General features: G+C 39.4%; 1 protein-coding gene and 1 pseudogene across 4 annotated transcripts in view; one reads left to right on the forward strand and one right to left on the reverse strand.

The window, feature by feature from the left end:
* The window catches only part of KCNK2 (potassium two pore domain channel subfamily K member 2), a gene marked incomplete at its 5' end in the record, with an annotated part of 214,684 nt that overhangs the window by 71,420 nt on the left and 125,706 nt on the right, over nucleotides 1-17,558 (reverse strand). The window lies entirely within an intron of this gene.
* LOC308355873 (large ribosomal subunit protein eL36-like) lies at nucleotides 6,741-7,055 on the forward strand (annotated as a pseudogene). Its single transcript has one exon. The product of its transcript is annotated as a large ribosomal subunit protein eL36-like (transcript).

Genomic DNA, 17,558 nt, shown 5'->3' on the forward strand with positions numbered 1-17,558 from the left:
AATAGTTTAAAACATACGACGTTGTTAAAAAGAAAACTGAAAGAGGACTTGGGCTGTCTCTGTTTTGACCTCAAACTCTTCTGCTTGGGTTCTTCTTTCCAGCTTGGGGCTTGGAGCAGGCAGGAGACAGACGCTACTGCCTCAAGCCATAGTGTCTGCCCAGAGCCAGCAAGACCCTGCCCGTAACTGACTCCAAGACAACCTGCACATGCCCACCCACATTTGCCCCATAGTTTCCTGTGTAAACCTGGAAGTATTATTGGCTTTTTGGAGACAGTCTTTGAGATGTTAGTCCACTGTCTTCCCGGTGCTGGCCTCACTGAAATCAATTCCTTTCTGGTTTCACCACCACTCATTTCTCCGCCTCCGGATTTTATCAGCCGTGAGTGTCTGAACACGGTCTGTTTGGGACCCCTGGAGCCAGGGGCTCTTACTCCCCTATGCCCCAGTTACAAAACCACAGGCCCAAAATGGTGCCACTTAGGCTGAATTCCCAAACTGGTGATTAATAGCTAATCTTACTGCATTTTCAACTTCACCCAGAAATGTAGTCTTGGTCTCAACCTGGACCAGTCAGGAATTTTCCTATCAGACGCAAAGTGTCTGCCGCATGGCCCTCTCCATCACCCTCTCCCCGAAAGGAAGATGAAGTGATCTGCCTGATAAGACTGCCTACTCTTCCCTCTCAGGGAAAGTTACCTTGTCTGGAAAAACCTTTTCTTCTGTTAGTAACTTTCTTGCCCTCACCCTTATTCTATAAAATGTTGTGCAGTTCCTCTGAGCTCCCCTCCGCTTGCTAGATGGGATGCTGCCTGGTTCATGAATCATTTAATAAAGCCAATTAGATTTTCAAATTTACTCAGTTAACTTTTGTTTTTCAGCACCTCAAGGGCAATTCATAAATCTCCCAATATTAAAAGATATTAATCACAGATTTTTAACTAGATAAGAATCCCTTTTAAATATATATATTTTTAAGACTTTTTAATTTATTTATTTGACAGAGATCACAAGTAGGCAGAGAGGCAGGCAGAGAGAGAGGAGGAAGCAGGCTCCCCGCCGAGCAGAGAGCCTGATGCGGGGCTCTATCCCAGGACCCTGGGATCATGACCTGAACCAAAGGCAGACGCTTAACTGAGCCACCCAGGTGCCCCAAATATATTTTAATATACAATATTCCAATAAGCAAACATTTCAATAAACTACAAAGTATAGCTAATGTTCCAATTAAAATAGATGATGAAAACCAAGGGGGTAACACATGCAATAAAACCAAAATTTTCATTAAATGTCCTTCTGTCTATACTGATAATACAGTTAACTGCAGGGCTCTCATTGTCATTTATTGATAAGAGCATACTGCCTTAGTATGTTCTGAGGATTTCAAAGGGGCAGGGAAGCAAATTTTGCCACCCCAAGATATGTCTCTTTGGCATCCTGATTATTTTAAGGTGGTTATTTTTTTAAGAAACCGTGGACACATGAGAGACTCTGAAAACCGAATACAGGTCACACTTTTGCAGGAGACATTTACAGGTAGAAGGGAAATCTCCATTTGGAAGGGTGTCCCCCTCAGCACCAGGGAGGCGGGGAGGTGACTAAATCAGTAGAAAATGTTATCGGTGGAGAACGCATGGACTGAAATCTGCCTAACAACTTTACTCTTCTCTGCTGTGCTTTCCCTAGTAACCTCCCAAACTGAAAAGCTGTGGTCACAGCTTTATTCTGGAGGCGGACTGGAAACAGCTACTGTGCAAGTTAAGATCAGTGGTTCCATAGAACTTTGATTAATTTGCAGGCTATAGCCCATGGGCTCACTTCTGCTTCTAATTTTCTTTTTAGAATCCTATATTCTGCTTGCACCTGGGATGTGAGCTCCTTAATTCAGATTCATTGTCATCTGGATTCATATGCTTCGTATCATCCTCAAATCCCTTCCTGTTGTGGTTTCCTCAACACCCTCCCTGCCTTCAACACACTATGGACTGCCACCCCCCTCCCCATTTTCATGTTTTCTGTCATCTCAGTGCAACTTTTTGGTAAGGTGAGGTACATGCATGTTTATATCAAATAGCTTGTAAGGTAATTTCGTGTTTGTATCAGATGGAATTAGATATTTGGATTTACCAATATCTTAGCACGTTAAATACATGTTAAATCCAATAAAAAGTCCACAGACTCATAGTAAGGTAGGCAAACATCATGGCTTTTAAAAGCATTTAAAGTCCAAAATTAACTGATTGAAAGAAATATGAGGAAAGGGGCACCTGGGTGGCTCAGTTGGTTAAGCATCTGCCTTCAGCTCAGGTCAAGATCTCAGGGTCCTGGGATGGAGCCCCACATTGGGCTTCCTGCTCGGCAGGGGAGTCTGCTTCTCCCTCTCCCTCTGTTCCTTACCCCTGCTTGTGCTCTCTCTCAAATAAATAAATAAACAAATAAATCAAAATAAGGATAAATACTCTGGAAGAGTTTGGCAACATATTACAGCCATTCCTGGATTCCTGACTCAAGAGATATGCGGCCTTCAGTAAATTATATCCTCATTTGGTAAAGGGTATATTCCTATTATTATCTACCTCATCGAGTTATGTATCACATGAAAGGTGCTCAGGAAATTTTTTCATATGGTATGTGGTATATTTAGGTGGTATAATATATTTAGGTGGTATATTTATTTAGGTGGTATAATAATAATTATTTTTTATTTATATATTATTATATATTATTAGTATATTTAGGTGTTATATTTGGGTGGTATAATAATAATTATTATAATAACTATTAATCATACTGTTGGTAGCAAGTAAAGATGAGCAGATCAATGTATTTAGCCCGGTCAGTATGCAAACTATTTAATAGCCAGATTATTGGGGTCATGAATACACAGTGTTCTTCACTATGTTCTATCAAACTGGGGATGCCATCCTTTAGAAGGAGCACTGGCACAATAGCATGCATCGAAGAAGGCAACTTTTCACATATGTCGTCTACACATTTATCTCATTTGTCTCCTATCTGTTCTTTTTTGTTCGTATCTACTAATGCCTTGGAGTGCTGAACACCAGAGTCATATGTACAAAGGATACAACCAGGGCAAGTGTGAAAAGGGCCCAGAAATCTTGTATGAAGGTAATTTTAAGGGAAAAATTTTAGGCGGAACTATTCGGGACAGTGCACCATTACTGAATGCTACCCAATAAGGACACGCAACGATCTCAACGCTGTCCTGTAGTCTAACATCAAACATCAAACAAGGCCCTGCCCAGTCAGCAGGGTGGACTGCTTTGACACAGGTTCTTTGATTATTCCAGACAGTCTCGCTAAGATCCAACAATGTTCTTTATTGCCTCTCCGGATGAATAAGTACATGGTCGGAGGTAGGGCTGAATTCTGAGTCATCCTATTCCATCTCATTTTCTCTTTTCTGATGAAGAGGGAAAAGGTCTTCAGAGTTTCAGACATAAGAGGTAAGCTGCCTTTAGGAAGGACCAGAGATGAAGAATAAGGAATGCTGTTAGTGAGCCCTGCTTGCTCAACTGTAGGCTCCAACAGTTAAAACCAGAAATAGATAAGACAGCTTAACTCATGTTCCAACTAAAATCCTCTGCGCTTATTTCTTATCACACGTTTTAAACATTCCACACTCCAGACCACAAAGCACTGATAGCAATGGAATGTCTAGAAGACTTCACCTCACAGGTCCGCTTCCCTGCCCGTGACCCTGACCATGACCTACTGACCCTCATCTATGATAGCACACTCTACCTGCTCTCTAGCATGTAACCCCCTGCCCCTAATCTTTCTTTATAAAACTCTAGGTGCCCATCTTACTGGTGGAGAGGTCAGTTGTTAAGACTTGAATCTGCTGTCAGCACCCGAAATAAATTTCTGCCTTTCTCTTTTCCAAACCCTTGTCTCTTGAGTTATTGGCTTCTCTTATCATGAGTTTATCTGAGTTTGTTGGGCAGTGGTGTTGACAAACCCAGTGAGGAGTTTTGCTTCTGATGTGTCCAGGCCCCTCGGGATTCCTTGGAACAGAGCCGTTGGCCAGGGCAGCACACCAGAGCTCACCCATTCATTTCCCGAGTTAGCAGCTGTGATAGATTAATAGATAATAATACAATTTTTCTTTTTAAATTCTGACTGTGGCATTGCTATAAACAGGCTCTAATGTTCAAAAAATAAAAGTCTAGCTGTCAGACAGCTCAATTTGATCTGTTCCTTGAAAGCTAAATGGGCATAAGAAAGCCTCCAAGTTTTCATCCATCATTGACTCAGAATCAGCCTGCAGGCTACTGGAACATCTTCAGAAAAGCTGACAGAAAACCTGTTTACATCACCAATGCAATAACCCAAGATCCAAAGAGAATTCGAAATGTAAGGAAAGCCAGTCTACCTTTCATTGGTCAAAAAATTGGAGACAGGGGCTTTGTAGCATCTCTGCACTTCATTTTTATTACCTCCAAGTCAAAGTTAGCAGAAGAGAGACCAAGGGGAATGAAGGAATGACGTGTCCTGAGATGTCTTCTGTTGTGCCTTCCAAATATGTCTTTCATTACCATTATACTGAGCTTTATGATGAATCTGTGCCTCCGAGTGACATCCTTCACAGACTGACCACTTCCCAAGGACAGACACACACAGTGACTCAGCAGTTTTCTGACACAAAGGGAATGCCTACAACTCCCCAAACATTTCCTTGGGTGAGAGAATGAAATGGCTGATCAGAGGATAGTCCCTCATGAACCTCTCTCCCCTGAGTAAAATAAGAGGAGACTTCCCTTCACAGATTTACCACACGTTTTAACCAATCAATGGGCACTGGTTAAACGACTTGATACTATCAATGGTTTTATGAAAGGTAGCCATTGATTCTAAGCAGTAAGCTAAGCTTTTAAAATATTAATCATTGCGATTGTCTGAATTTCCTGACTCTGTCCCTGGTCAGTTAGCAGCATCTTCATTGCCTCAGGGCAAAATGGATTGTTACAGCAAGAAGAAAAGGGAAAAAGAAATAGTATTAAGTTTTGTTCTCTTTTAACTTCCAAATTAAGGTGTTCACAACAAAATGTAACCTTTTAGGAGAGCATAAGTCAGTTTATGGCATAACATGCAAAATAAGAAAGTAAAATGTGTGCCTTCCAAAGAGCTTGAGGGAATGGACAAGACTGACCAGGGATGGGGCGTGACTTTGGAGGAGGTGCAGTAAAACAGAAACCAGAGGACAGGACCTTGAGGTGGGGGGTGGGAGGCAGGTTCCATGGTATACTGGAGCTCACCGGAGAGATCAACTATTAAATCATCAGGAGTTTTTACAAGTCAGTTGACTTCACTTTGGCAGCCTGGAATCAGCTATAGAAGGAATATTTATACCACAGAAATTGACAAGTAATATAATTTAGCCTCCCCCACCTAATCTTTACCAATATGCTACAGAATAAAATACAGTGAAATTTAAGAGACTGTATGTAGTCTGTGCCAGAGATCTGGAGGGAAGCCAAGCCAATGCCTGTGGGCCAACTCTTGATATTTATATTTATGTTCACCACTAGAACACCTATCACTGCTGCTTCACTTTACTCTAAGGGAAGGGCCATCCCTGGAAAGCCACTATAAGTCCCTTGTAAGCGGACCATCTCGCAGGAGACCCAAATATGCCACTCTCATTTGAATAGTCTCAAGTGAACAGGCCATTATTCTGGGATCATGTATTAATACTACAAATAAATAATACCCCTCTTCATGCACTGAGCATACTTGGCAATTATTTAATTATTTGTAAGAGTTCATTTAATGTCTATATTCCCCACGTGACTATGAGTTCCATGAGTGGAGAGGTTGATTTATTATTATTATTTTTTTAAAGATTTTATTTATTTATTTGACAGACAGAGATCACAAGTAGGCAGAGAGGCAGGCAGAGAGAGAGAGGAGGAAGCAGGCTCCCTGCTGAGCAGAGAGCCCGATGTGGGGCTTGATCCCAGGACTCTGGGCTCATGACGTGAGCCGAAGGCAGAGGCTTTAACCCACTGAGCCACCCAGGCGCCCCTGATTTATTATTTTTATAAATATTTTTACAACTATAATTCCAAAATCTTCCTTATTAACTAGTGCATAATTGGTAATCAGTAAGTTTTCTTCATGGACTGACTGACACATACATCTAGAAAACTCACAATACTTTAGAAAGTGGAAAAGGAAAAAAAATACAGGGAAGTAGAATATCTCTGTGTGGGAATGTATAAAAAAAATCAAATTTCTCCCCCACTAATTAATAAATTTACTATATTTGCAATCAAAGTTCTATAGTTTTAAAAATTTTATGACTTAATGAGATGATTCTAAAATTCACCTGGAATAAAATTAATAGCAGTCAATAAATATTCTATTTTATTTATTATTTTTTAAATAAAGTCTTTTATTTATTTATTTTAAAAGATTTTATTTATTTGACAGAGAGCACACATGCAGAGGGAGGGGCAGGCAGAGGGACAGGGAGAAGCAGGCCTCCCACTGAGCAGGGAGCCTTATGTGGGTCTTCATCCCAGGACCCTGGGATCATGACCTGAGCTAAAGGCAGTTGCTTAACTAAGCCACCCAGGCGCCCTCAATAAATATTTTAAAAGCAGACTAATGTGAGACAAAGTTTGCTTCCAAACTAAAAAGATGTTATCTATAATTTTAAGAATTAAAACTATGAGGCAACCGTCTGCTGCGGGAGCCGTTACGGAGCACCAGCCATGGCTCTGCGTTACCTCATGGCCGTGGGCCTCAACAAGAGCCACAAGGTGACTAAGAACGTGAGCAAGCTGGGGCACAGCCGCCGCCATGGGTGCCTCACCAAGCACACCAAGTTCATGCGGACGTGATCCGAGAGGTGGGAGGCTTCGCTCCCTATGAACGGTGAGCCATGGAGCTGCTCAAGTTCTCCAAGGACAAGCACGCCCTCAAGTTCATCAAGAAAAGAGTGGGGGCACACATCCATGCCAAGAGCAAGAGAGGAGCTGAGTAATGTCCTTACCGCCATGAGGAAAGTGACACACAAGAAGGACTGAACCCCAACACCCCCCGTGTAATAAAGCCTTTTTGGAACTTGAAAAAAAACCCCAACAATCAAACAAAAAAATGGATGTGGCAAAGTAATGAATGAAAACAACAGAAAGCACAGAAAGGGACCTCAGCATATAAATGAAAATTTGGTAATTTATGTCACATCAATATAGAAGTAGATTATTCAGTAAGTAGTGCTGGGATAAAGACTAAGTCACTTGGAAATAAATGGTGTCCTTGCCTCACATTATATACTAATATTTTTTGAATGGATTAAATCATCAATTATAAAGAGAATATGACCATAAAATACTACAAAAAAAGGGCAGGAGAATAACTCTTCAAGCACAACTTCTAGGACAGAATCATAAAGAATTTAAAGATAAACATGGCTATACAAAAAAATATAATGATGCTGTACATCATTATAAACTCTATGCAAAGACCAAATGCTTTTCCAAGGGGCAGTGAAGAGAGAGCCAAACACCTTTCTTGTGGGTCTTCCCAGGGTTCCCCTTGGTCAAAGAGGCAAGCTTTCACTTAATTTGCAGGCCTGAAGTTGGATTGAATCTATAATGTTTGCACTTGTGATTTGAGATGTTCTAATTTAGACTTCTACCAAGATTATATAAAACTTGGATTATCAAAGATATATCTGTTATGGGGAAATACACATATTCACAATGATAAGTTGATAAACCCCAAGTGCATTATTGGCTTTGTGTACCTGAGATTTACTGAAAGCCTGTCAACCGGCTGACTTTAACAAACAAGTTCACTTCCATTGAAAAATGTCAGGTTAAGCAAAAGAAATGAAATCTTGCCATTTGCGATGACGTGGATGGAACTAGAAGGTACTATGCATAGCAAAATAAGTCAATCAGAGAAAGACAATTATCATACGATCTCCCTGATATGAGGAAGTTGAGAGGCAACGTGGGGGGTTTGGGGGGTAGGAAAGGAATAAATAAAACAAGATGGGATCAGGAGGGAGACAAACCATAAGAGACTCTTAATCTCACAAAACAAACTGAGGGTTGCTGGGGGGAGGGGGGTAGGGAGAGGGTGGTTGGGTTGTGGACATTGGGGAGGGTATGTGCTATGGTGAGTGCTGTGAAGTGTGTAAACCTGGCGATTTCAAAATACCCCTAGGGCTAATAAAACATTATACGTTAATAAAAAAATAAAAAAATTGTAAAAAAAAGTCAGCCTAAACATGTAATAAGTAATACTTTTGGATAATAGTAGTCTTTCTACCCTCTGAGTGAGACTTACAGATAGTGAGTAACAGAGTTAAACTATTTGGACTTACTGGCTGCAGTGTATGTATTCCGGATTTAAGAGTTTTATTTAACCAATAGTAGTTCGTGAAAATCTTTGCTCTCTTAGCCAGTATTCAATGTGGAGACTGTAGTTTATGATTACGTTTATTGACAACAGCAATGATAAAAGCAACAATCATTTGAAATTGCACTTATGTGGACCCTTCTAGAGGTAAACACAATAAAAAAAAATCTAAGTAATTCTGACCAAAAATTTAGGAGGCGGAACTCTAGTACTCCACTCCCATGGAGAGAAAATTCAGGTAAGAAAAATACTGTATACTATTACTTTACTCTGATCAATTCTATATCATAAAACACTAAGTTGTATGCAAAAAAAGAAGAAATCAAATATCACAGCAATCTGTATGATTTAATTCTGTTTAGTGACAAATTATTCAATAACTACATGCCATTCACTGTGCTAGATACTCAAGATAGAAAGATGAAGAAAACACTAGATTTAAAAATTCCAAATCATTAATAAAATCAAATAAATATGCCACCTGCCAAGTTTTTTAAAAATAAGATTTTACTTTTAAGAATCTCTACACCCAACATGGGGCTTGAACTCACAACCCTGAGATCAAGAGTTGCACACTCCAACCCCTGAGCCAGCCAGCCACCCCTACCAACATTTCTTTAAAGGCGTATAAATGGACAAAGACTTGCTACACAGAAAACAAGGATGGCAATATGTATGTGAGAAAAATCCCTGTTAAGACACTGCACTTAAAAAACTGTGTAGCAGAAGTTTGGTTCCATGTTGACTTTGATCTCTGAAAGGGAGTTAGATCTATTCAAATGTTGAATCTATGCAGAGGCCATAAGCTCTCGGTACACAGCATTTAAGTACGGATAGTAGAATAGACCCAAGGAGAACCTGGAGTAACTCCCTACTGGGGCAATAAATATTAATGTACTATATCAGGAAATTCAGCAAGGACCCAAGGACAAATGAAGAGTGAGGAGTAAAAAGAGAATGAAAAAGAGAAAGGAATAGAAACCATCTTACTCAACATGAGTTTCTAAATAAGAAGTCCATAAATAAATCAAGTGCCAAGAAATTTGAACACAATCAACACCCGCAGCAGGAATTTCTCCCAAGTGAAAACAATTTTAGGGGACAGTCTGAACTAAATTTTGAAAGAAGCCGATTAGAATACCCAGAGATTTAAAAAAAATCTTTTTTATTGAAAGTATGCAATAAATAGGTACAAAATATAAACAGGTAGATAAGAAAAGGAATAAATAAGAAATCTTGGAAATTAGCTATTTTTTAGGGAAATAAAATAGAGGAAATGGACTGATATAGGTGAAGGAAGGACTGTGATACTGGATAATGCATGTGGAACTTGACACAGAAAGGAAAAGGGATTTAAAACAAAAACACAAGGGCGGGGCACGTGGGTGGCTCAGCTCAGGTCATGATCTCTGGGTCCCTGGATCGAGCCCCACACGGGGCTCTCTGCTCAGCAGGGAGGCTGCTCCCCCCCCCACCCCTCTGCCTGCCTCTCTGATCACTCCCTCTCTGTCAAATAAATAAAATCTTTAAAAAAACCCAAACAAACAAACAAACAAAAAACAAAACAAAAACACGGGGACGCCTGGGTGGCTCAGTCCTTAAGCGTATGCCTCCAGCTCAGGTCATGATCCCAGGGTCCTGGGATCAAACCCTGCATCGGAGTCCCCTCTCAGCGGGAAGCCTGCTTCTCCCTCGCCCACTCCCCCTGCTTCTGTTTCCTTTCTTGCTGTGTCTCTCTCTGTCAAAAAAATAAATAATATTTAAAATAGAATAAAATAAAATAAAAACATAAAGAAGTATTAAGAGACAGACGGGGAGGACTAAGAGACCTTAGCAATCGTATATGAGTTCCTGGAGGGGAAATGGAAAGATTAGCAAGGACACAATATTTAAAAATTGTTAGCTGAGAACTCAAGAATTGAAGACCTGTGGACTCATATTAAAAGTGCACTCTTAGTGTTAAATATGATAAATAAATATATACCCATGCCTAGACACATCATAGAGAAACAAAGAATATAGAAATAAAGATAAAATCTAAAAAGTTATCAGGGAAAAGGTTATTTACAAAGGAATAACACACGAGTAATAACAGTCATTGGAAAATAATAGAGTCCTGATACCTTCAAATTGCTAATAACCATTACCCTGAAATTTTATATTTAGCTAAACTATCAAAGAAGAATGAAAGGCCCTATCTTAGCATTTCCCAGCAAAGTCCAAGAAACCTTACCTCCCCCAGAAAATCCTCACTAAAATCAATATCTAGGTATGTTTGAGAAATTATGTACATCAGAAAGAAGAAAAGGAACCCAGAAGGAAAACAGCATAAGAGAAACAGAAGTGGGCATGGAAGTGGAAAAAATGTCAAAAAATATGGTGAACTATTAACAGCAAAATATGTGCACATACAAGAACATGCACACAAACACAACGGACAACAGTAACAAGATGGATGGCAGAATGGGGAGGTTCAATAAGTAAGCAATTTGGTTAAAATGCTAGAAATATAAAGCAGTAGCCAAAAAAATGTGTTCAAGAATGATGGTAACCACAATCATTCCAACAAAAGAGTAGAAAAATAGTGGGAAAAGGAACAAAGAAAGAGTATGACATCAACAAGAAAAAGGTCCAAATACATAAATAATCACAGGTTATGTAAATAGATTAAACACAGGGATTATTAGAATTTCTAAAAATATCACAGATCAGATGAAAATAAAGAGATGAAAAAAAACTTATCAGCAAATTCTGATCCAAAGAAAGTCAATGTAACAATGTTAATACCATTCAAACAGAATTTAAGTCTAAATGTACTCTTAAGTATAATGAGATTAAAAAATTATAGGACTGAGGAGGCCTGAGTATAACCTGGAAAGCCTTACAGATATAAGGATGCAGAAAAAGCATTTGACAAAATTGAATAGAAATGAAGTTCTATTAACATGGTTTTAAATTAAAAAACCAATAGCTGACTTATTCTTAAGATGAAGCTTGAAAGCATTGACTTTAAGATAAGGATCATGACAAATACATCATCCTCATGACTTTTCTATTATGTTCTATTGTAGGTCAATGCTATAGGCTTCTTTTAAAAAAATAAAGTGAGAAAACAAAACTTGAAGCTAAAACTGTTTTTTAGACAATATACTTGTCTATATAATAAAGCCATGAAAAAAAACAAAGCCAAGAAGTTTTCTAGATTCAAAGTAAAGAAAGACAACAATATACAATATATTTATATGTGCTTATTATGTGCTATACACTCTTACAAGCAATTAAATATTGATTTAGTTAATTCTCACAATAATCACTGAGAAGGTAGGTTTTAATATTCTCATTTTGTGAATGAGGAAACTGAAGCATGGAAAGGTTAAATCATTTTCCCAAGGATCTAGAGGTAGTGAAGTGGGAGAGCTGGGATTCAAACCCAGGTATCTTAGATCTGGTGTCTGGGCTCTAATCACACACACAACATTCCTATACTCCCTCCTGGAAAGAACCAATCAGCAAATGTAGTGCAAAATCTAAGGATCTCAATAACATTAGCAATGAAGAGAGCTAAGAATAAATATAGATAACATGTGAGTATTTTATGGATACAATTATCCCAAAATTTGCAAAATAAATGACATTAAAAAAACCTGAAGATATGAAGATATATGTGTTATTTTTGCTTAATTAATGCTAAATACAACTGCAATAGATATTTTCAAAGAGTTTTCAGTGGGATTTTACGAACTTTTATGAAAGTCTGTAAGAAAGTAAAGGACCAGCAATAGCTAAGAAATATTTGAATACTTGGGGAGAAAAATGAGGTGGGAAGGTGTGTTCTACATGATATGGAAACCTGCTATGGTTATTAAAAACAGTATGAGTAAGACATTGGGTTACTGGACAGGGAGAGGGAGACCAATCAGAACAGAACAGAGAGCTCAGAAACAGACCCTAACACATCTGGAAGCATGGGTATCTGCCAAAGGGGGAGAGAAGATCAACGCATCAATGAACGTTGATGAATGGGAGTGCAGAGGTGGCTTCCTGGTGAGACTGGGAAGGACAATAAAGGGTCTTCAACTTCTTGTATTGTTTCATTTAAAAACAGTAACACTCTGAAAAAATAAAATTAAAAAAAAACCAAACAAACCAGTAACAACAGAAACAGCATGAAGCAATGTTAAGATACGATGAAAGTGGGTGGATAGATGGTCATGAGCATATGACTCTTTGTAGACATTACTACTATTTGAAATACTGCACAATAGTAAAAGCAGAATAGCTATAAATACAGAAGACATTGGACAATATTCTGCACCATTTCTTATAGTTCTCTGGGAACTAGAAATAGAAAGTTATCTTATCATGACACAGAATTCTATCTCAAAACCTTCAATATCATACTTAATACTAAAACACAAGAGGAATCCCCTTAAAAATCCAGAGGGGTGGGGTGCCTGGGTGGCTCAGTTGTTAAGCATCTGCCTTTGGCTCAGATCATGATCCCAGGGTCCTGGGATTGAGCCCCACATCGGGCCCCCCGCTCAGTAGGAAGCCTGCTTCTCCCTCTCCCACTACCCCTGCTGTATTCCCTCTCTCGCTGTCTCTCTCTCTCTCTGTCAAATAAATAAATTAAAAAAAAAATCCGGAGGGGAAAAGACATCCATTTTACAACTCTTAAATATTATTATTCTGCAAGTTCTAGCATGAGCAATAGCAGTAAACATAGAAAAGGAATAATTATTATAAAAAGAAGGATAGATATATTAGTTATGGGTGGAATTAAATATCTAGTAAATACAAGAGAATATTGAACATTGTATAGAGAACTCAGCAAAATAGCTGAAGGCATGATAAATATGCAGAAACCAACAGCATTATAATATTTGAGCACTACTTTAAAAGTGTTAAATGAGATGGAATATGACTTATTTATAGTATTAAGGGAAATACGAGATACCTGTAAGTCCTCTGATCAAGACATACACAAGAACTTTAGAGAACAGCTTGAGCTACTATAGAATGGGATGGAATAACAGAAAAAAAAAAAAGAATAAGGGCAGGGATAGCACACACTGTTTGTTTTTTTTTTAATATCATGAGTAGGTTGGAAATGGAATGATTACTCAACTGGAGTGCTGAGCAAACAGATTATTCTTCTGGAGGGACAAATATTTCACCCTATGTGAAAGCAAGTACCATGCAGATGAAAGATACAAATAAGTTAACCAAACTTCACTACTTCCTTACTGAGCCCTTCTATGTCTCTTCCTCTGCCTCAAACGCACACCCTACCCCACCCACTCTTCACCTGGCTCACCCCTAAGAATCCCTCATTATTTAGGTTAGCTATTAATTTGTCCAGGAAGCCTCCCTGGAGCCCTTGCTCCACACCACCAAGACTGACTTTGACCTCCCTCCTGCATCCACACGTGCCTATCCCAAGACTTCTCTCACCAGATCGCAATCCTCAATTCTGCAATCAGAAGTTCTGTAAGGTTAGGCACCCGGTCTTAGTCATCACTACCGCCTGGTGCATTTCCACTCGATGTCTCAACAAACTGCCCCAAACTCCCTTCCTACTGTCTCCCCTTCCTGGCAGCCCTCTGCATTCTCTTCCGGCCGCTCCTCATCCTAAGGGCTGAGGTTTTCAAGAGAACCTGATGAAGTTTCAGAGCTTGCATCTAGAATGTTCTCAAACAGCTGTTTGCTTGTGGATCTCACCGGAATGGTGGCGTTATGAAAAGAAGCGGCATGAAGCCATCCCTCTTCTCTCTTCAGCCCTTAAAATCTCTTCTGCACACAGTTTGTCTTCACGGGTTTTATTTATTGCTTTGACTTCTGAATAGTACTTTTCCTTTAAAGATAATCAGGCTGGCAAGTGTCATCTCCCTCCCAACAGCAGCTCAGGGTTTTGCTCTTAGTGGTGACGAGCAGATGACTCCAGTGGCAGCTCACTTTGTCTTGCCACTGTCTATCTGGACAATTCCAGGACCCAACACGAACAGCCTCGCCGCTACCATCGAGGCTTAAATCAATCAGTGCACAGCCAGAGTTCTCAAATCTCCCTCACGCCCGGGGCCTAAAGCCTTGTGTTTTGTAGGTAGCAAGGCGGATCCCTTCAACACACCCTTTGGTTCCCTTTCCCTCTTAAGGCCTCAAAACAGCCTGAGTGTGGCCGTTTCTCACCCAAATCTGCCTCAAAATAGTTCATTCTCCCCAAGGCACAGCACCTGCCGTCTTGAGACTCCTTTTCAATGCTAGATGTTCCAACGTCTTTCTGTACAAATCACCACTGCTTATTTCCCCATCCTTGCTATACAATCGTTCTACCTTCCAGTAACACCAGAGTCATAATGACTTGTTGGAGAAAGTGAGCCCATGTTTCTGATTCTTTATGTGTTTCATGTTGTTTGTTCCGATGGTTGTACCAATTTGGCCCTTCAGTTACCATGTGGAAATCCTGTCTGTCCTCCCTCTTCCCCCATCCAACACCCAGCATCCCTTCCTCTTCCAACCAGGTGGGATTTGCTTTCTTTCAACAAATAGTACTTCCCATTGCCTTTGGAGGAATTATGCATTACTCTAATATGAATTCTTGCCCTTTAATTACATGCTTTTCCCTCTCTTCTTGGTGATAAACTTCTTGGGATTCTGTTTCAGAATTTTTTTCTTTCCTTTACATGTCTGGTGTCATGCTTTGCTTATAGCAGACGTTCAAGAAAATTGGTTGAATTGAGAATATCTATGGGATTTCATTAATATCTCATTTTAAAATTAAATAGACTAACTCATATCTAAATTAATCTACAGTAGGATTCTTTTTTTACTGCTTTTAATTTTATTCAGGACTGAAAAGGAAAAGAGAACTTCTTGATCTGGGCAAACTGTATTTTAAAAATTACCTCTGAAAATAACAATTAAAATATTACCTTAATACAAAACAACTTAAGCTATTTTAGATGCAAAAAAAAATTAATATCATAGGGCATAAGAGTAAGATGTTAGAAGTAGGTGAGAAAAGGAACAATATAAATGCAGCATGTGCTCACTTAGCAACCTAAAAAAGAGCAAGCCTTTCAGAAATTGAAGTGAAATGATAATCATCACATCTGGTCTTTTCTAAAAAGCTAGTCAAAGTCACAGCTTTGCTATATAGCAAAGAACCCAACCAAACACTGAAGAAAAAAACATGTCTCCAGAAAAATGTGATCCTAATTAAAAGACAATTAAATCGTGTCTTGATAAAAAAGATGTATTCATTTCAGAACTTTCACAAAGTTGTACATTGTTCTTCCAGATCGCTGGTTTTAAAACAAGGGTAGGGTGCACATCAGAATCACATATGAAATTAAAAAAAAAAAAATCTACCCCAGAACAAGTAAATTATTGTCTTCCACTGGGAGGGGAGGGGAATGTGTACATGTATTTTTAAATATCTACAGAAGTGATTCTGATTTATATCCCTGTGACAGGGGCAGGGTTTATGGGTCTAAAGCTATAGGGGGAAGGAGCTCTTTAGGAAAAAGAATAAAAAATTAGGAAGTAAACCCATGTAAGTGGGGAACAGGGGTCCTGAAGCTTAACTCTCATCAGTGTCAAGTAAGTCTGTCTGTGTCCCTCTGTATTTAGGGTGACCTTGATCACAGCGCCCCTTTAGACTGGCTCTGGCATTAGTCTATTACTACTTTGTTATTACCAATAATAAAAAATAATGAAATAATTTTCATTGCAAAAGAAAATAAGGGCCAACACTATTATTTACTGAATATTGCTCTCTCACACTGTGCTAGATATAGAGTTCATCCCTTCCTGTGGACACTCAACTAAACGTCCACAACCCGATGACATTAAGCACAACTAATTATCCCTGCGCTCTGAATGTGGGAACTGCGGCTTATTGAAGCGAAATACTGTGTTCAACCTTAAACAGTTAGCTAACGGTCAAGACTGAGACTTAAACTAGTAACTCAATTGCTTAGAGATAAGTATCTGGGATCAAGACTATAGATATTGTTTCTCAAAGTTAGTTCTTCTCGGTTCTATAACCGCTGAGTACGGATTCACACCTGGACATGGCCACCATTTGACATTCTGACATGCAGTGACATTCTGCCACTATTTGCTGTTTTACCTAGTTAGACAGGAAAAGAAAGGATAGAGGCATCAAAACAAAGGTGTCAGTTAAAGTCACTAAATCAAAGGACTGTTTGACATTTTAACTTCAACATCATCACACTTTGACTTGGCCCAGAAGCCATGGGCCTGCAGTTCAAACAGTCTTTCACAAGATGGCTCCCTTGCTATCCTCAGTTGCTACTTATATAATAAAAATCCTACATCACAATTGTAAAGTTGCAAATCTTTAGGAAGTTGTGTATTTCTTGTTGGTTTTTGAGCCTTTCTAAAATCAGGACTATCTGATTAAATTGCTACCAGGCACTTTTTGTGAACAAGATTCTTTTATATTGCCTATATTGAAAGCTAAAAGTTGAGAGGAAATTCCCTTGGCAAAGGAATTTTGCCAAAAAAATGATAATAATCTACCTGTGCATTGTTGCCTAACTCCCCCAGTTTTTTCTTTAGTACATTGGAAGTACATCCCATCCTTTTTTCACCCAGGCAAAGATGTGCTTGGTGAGGGCGTGGGAGGAGAGAGAGAGAGGTCTTGCCCGGGGAGAAGTAAGGGCACATTTAGTCCTAAAGTGCTGCTCGCCATTCGCTGGTGAGAAGAGCCCCAAGTGAAGATAACCCAGGAGGAGGGAAACAGCTTATCTCAAGTCCTTCTCAGTTTCCACAAGGCTCTCACAGAGAGTGCATCGAACTGCTTTTAGATTTAATTCTGAGTTATTTTACAGATATGCATTTTTAAAAATATTTATTTTATTTATTAATTGACAGAGAGAGACAGCAAGAGAGGGGACACAAGGAGGGGCAGTGGGAGAGGGAGAAGCAGACTTCCTGCTGAGCAGGAAGCCCAATGAGGGGCTTGAACCCAGGACCCTGGGATCATGACCTGAGCCCGGGGCAGATGCTTAATGACTGAGCCACCCAGGAGCCCCCAAAAAGATCTATTTATTTTAGAGAGAGAATGTGTGTGAGCATGAGTCAGGGGAGGCGCAGAGAAGCTTAGGCAGACTCCCTGCTGAGCGAGGAGCCCAACA

Source organism: Martes martes (genome assembly GCF_963455335.1).
Source record: "Martes martes genome assembly, chromosome: 15".
Classification (NCBI taxonomy): Eukaryota; Metazoa; Chordata; class Mammalia; order Carnivora; family Mustelidae; genus Martes; species Martes martes.